The sequence below is a fragment of the Girardinichthys multiradiatus genome, chromosome 20 (assembly GCF_021462225.1).
Source record: "Girardinichthys multiradiatus isolate DD_20200921_A chromosome 20, DD_fGirMul_XY1, whole genome shotgun sequence".
Lineage (NCBI taxonomy): Eukaryota > Metazoa > Chordata > Actinopteri > Cyprinodontiformes > Goodeidae > Girardinichthys > Girardinichthys multiradiatus.
In genome coordinates, this window is record NC_061812.1 from 41,403,798 (window position 1) to 41,408,159 (window position 4,362).

Genomic DNA, 4,362 nt, shown 5'->3' on the forward strand with positions numbered 1-4,362 from the left:
ATTAAAGTTTACCTCCATCCACATTTGAACATCTGTGAGACTTTACAGTGTGGCTATTACCTAGAGTAGAAAAATAAATGTACATGACATCAGCAATGAAAGACCATGTTAGTTTTCTAAAAATGTATCAGTGGAAAAGAAGATGAACCTGAATGGAGTCCTGAGGAAACTCATAGTCAAGAGGAGACATCATGGAATACTTCCCTTGTTGAACTGAAAACCTCCTTTCCAACAGATGCAACTGGAACTATTTAGGGTCTTTGACACCAACACATAAGTGTTGACCCTAATTTTAAGCCCTCAAATAAGAAATCAAAATGACGTTGACTAGGGTTAGGCTGTATCAAAAGCGACAGAAACATTCAGCAGAACCAGGACAGCTGAACTCCCTAAATCAACAGGTAAAAGCAAATAACTGAAAACTCTTTAAAAAGCTGTCTCCTTTACTTTAATGTGTTTTAAAGCTGTGCTCAAATCCTTAGGAAATATTTAAATTAAGGCTGAACTGTAACTGACTAAAACAATCTTTAATTAAAAAGGGAGTTTTTGCATTGTTTAATAACTAGAATTAAATCTAAATATATGTGACTGACTTCAAATCTTTCTGTTTGATTGATTTGAATTGACTATGTATTTCTGTATACAAATTGTAAAATGCATAAAGTGCCTTAAGACAACGTTTGTTGGGAATTTGCGCTATATAAATAAACTGAACTGAATTTGGTCTAAAATTAGAACAGAAAGATCTGAATTGTTCTTCTTGATCAGAGGTTGTATCCCGACATGCCTGAAAGCAACATGGACACGACCAGACATCAGCGATGCGTTAATTAAATCAACAAAAATTAGCTCAATATTATCAGAAAACCTCAGAAAAAGACATAGTGAGATGTTGTCTGAAGGACAGAAAGATGAATGCAGCTGCTGAACTATTTCTATCACAAAGGGAAAAGTGATCAGGTCTCAAACACAACTTGACATGTGGGTGAGATGGATGGATTTCACTGATATATTTAAATTTATTTTCATCTGACCAGCTGCTTCTACATGTTTGCTTTGTCCACAACATGAATAGCTAAAAACCGTTATATGGCTCCCTTCAGACACTGGCTTGATTGTCCTGTCAACAGATTCACCAAACTGAGCTGTGGATCTCTGCAGCTCCTCCAAAGTTACCACAGGCCTTTAGGCTGCATAACTAAATAATGCACACATTGCCTGGTCTGTCAGTTTAGTTGGAAGGCCATGTCTTGGTAGGTTTGCAGTTGTGCCGTACTCTTTCCTTGTTTTAGATGATGGATTGAATTGTGGTCAGTGAGTTGTCCAGAGCTTAGAATAGAGTTTTATTACCTAACCCAGGTTTAAACTTTTCCTCAACCTCCGCGGTTTGTTCTTTAATGAACCTCTGAGGCCTTCACAGAACAGCTGCATTTACACTGTGATTAATTTCCACACGGATAGGCCTATTTTTTTACTGATCAGGTAGTTCTGAAGGCGCTGGGTTGCCCTGAATTATATTTATGGGTGTCAGAGTAAAGGTGGATAAATGCAAACGTACCCCACATTTATCAGATTTTAATACGAACAACAATGTTGAAATAATGTCAATTAAACTAAAGAGCAGGAGGTCATTTTTGTAACATCTACAATAGAAATATTCTAATAAAGATATACAATGTTTTCGTTTTCAAAATCCATTTTCATCTACCTCTGCAATTTATTAATTATGCGGGTTTGTTTGCGCTAGTTAGCTTGATATACCGCTTTCGTTTTCTCTAAACGACATAGCTGAATTAAAGTAACATTGTGGCTTAATTAAGGGGATTTAGTTCATTTTAGTGCCAGTCAAATTAAGGTAAAACCTGAAACTTTGCTGTGGTAAAGTGTGAATGTCTAAATGCTGCAACGTCTAGACATTCTTGTAGTGTCAAATATAGTTGCAAAACATACAGTACACACGGAAGAACACCTGACGCAATTAACTGAGATGGAGACCTGCTGGCATCAGCATCTGCTGCCCCCTTGTGGCCAATCAAATCAAATGTATCCATTGCAGACAGAAAGGCATGCCACAGAACGAGGCAGCGTTTCTCCAGGATCTATCACCTCTGTGATTAAATATAGTTCAAAGAAAACAAAATGGATTTTAAAAACCCACCAAACTGATAAAACATGGCAGAAAGCTGTGTTGCAGGTTTGTGGTTCTGGCACAAAAACTTCAGAGGTTGTGAGAAGTTTCTGACAATGTTCAGTTCCCTGTTCCCCTCACTATTCTCTGCAGCGCATATTTAAATGAAAAAGGGGGGAAAAAAGATGATCAGAGATGACCTTCAGTTAAAATCTACATCTCTGGTTGTGTGGTGATGCCTTCCTTCCAAAATTTCGTTGGGTGCATCTCAATAAATTTTAATATTATGGAAATGTATTTGTATTTCAAAATTGTATTCAAAAATGAAATTCATGTAATATTTAAACTAATTATACAGAGAGTGATATATTTCAAACCTTTTTTGTTTATTTTGCTGATTATAGCTTACAGATAATGAAAACCTAAAGTCTTGTTGCTCAGAAATTTAGAATATTAGATAAGACCTTAAAAAAACTATTTTTAATACAAACATGTTATCTTGAATAATCATAGGGGAGATTGATGACTAGGCAGTCCATTAGACAGCCACGGACACCCTCCACAAGGAGGTTGAACTACAAAATTATTTAATTTCCTTTTGGGATTGATAAAGTAGTTTTGAATTGAAGTGGAATTGAAAATGCTTTTACTAAAGAAGCTGACTCTTCAGAGTTCTGTATGAATGAAAGTTAAGTGGGAGGAAAAAAATGTGGTAGTAAAAGGCAAACGTGCAACAGGGATAACTGCAGCATTGAGAGGATAGTGAAGCAAAGCCCATTTAAGAGTTGGGGGGAGATCCAAAAGCGGCTGGTCTGCAGCCAGAGCCAGAGCTTCAAGAACCAACACACACAGAATAATCATACAAATGGGCTGCGACTGTTACATCCCTTGTGTCAAGACACTCCTGAACCAGAGATAATGTCCGACGTGTCTTACCCAGGCCAAGGAGAAAAAGTTGCTCAGTGGTCCAAAGCCTTCTTTTCAGATGAAAGTAAAATTTGCCTTTTATTCGAAATCAAGATCCAGACAGGCACATAATCCATGTTGCTTGAAGTCCAGTGTGACGCTTCCACAGTCAGTGATGATTTGGAGTGCCATGTCATCTACTGGTGTTGGTCCGCTGTGTTTTCTGAAGTCCACAGTCAATGCAGCCATCTACCAGGACCTTTTAGTGCATTTCATGCCTTGTTCTGCTGATAAGCTTTATGGAGATGCTCATTTCATTTTCAAAGGGAAGATGAGAGACCGAACAGCCAATATTGCCGACAAGCTAAAGGCTATTACTGCAATCCGGGCTTTCCAGAGCCATAGACTGATCGCCTCAATGCCACCCTGCATGCAATATGAGCCCCGACCAAGTATTGAGTCTGCACACTGAATAGCACTTTCCCACACATTTTTAGTAGGCCAACATTTCTGTAATGTAAATCATTTTTTATTAGTTTAACGTAAGTAATAATGAACTTGTCTAAGAAACTGAATTTGTTTTCATTATCTATAACCTGTAACCAAATAACAATCAATTAAAAGAAAACATCACCTAACTGAAATAAACATTTACACTCATTAAATCTGTGTTTACGGAATTTACAAAATGTATGAGTTTCACTTTTTTTTAATTCCTGAAAGGAAGTACCTTTCCAATGATATCCTGATTTACTGAGATGCACTTGGGGGGAAAAACAACACTGCAATAGCTTTGTTAGAGACTTTTTGCTACATGAAGTTCCACAAAGACTTTCTTTGTTTATGTGAAAAATTTTATATTTTCTGCCCAAACATTTTTGAAATTGAGGTCAGCCATGGCTGCACAGGTGTGCAGTCAAATGTTGCCTTCAAAAGTGTAAGCCAAAGCATTAACCCATTGTGGCCACTTAATAAAGGTGCAGACAGCAATACAATAAATAACTTTTGCTTGTCTATTTTATTAATCAGGTAAGTTTAGAAAGAAGTGGTTCATAGGGACTGTATTGGTTCCACTGGGACAGCGTAAATAGTATTATTATTATTGCTAAGCCTGTCTATTTACTTCGTAATGTACAGAATAATGTGTTCATAAACGTGGTAGAAATAGTCAGACCATGTTATAAAATATTTTATTAAAAGTGCTGCATGTTCCTGTATTTTATGTACTTTTTATTTGTTTCTAAATATGCTTAAAAGTCCATTAAGATGTTTCGGGAAATAAAACACTCGGTTCAACACTGTGCAAGCAGAGGCAAGTCCTTGTGTCC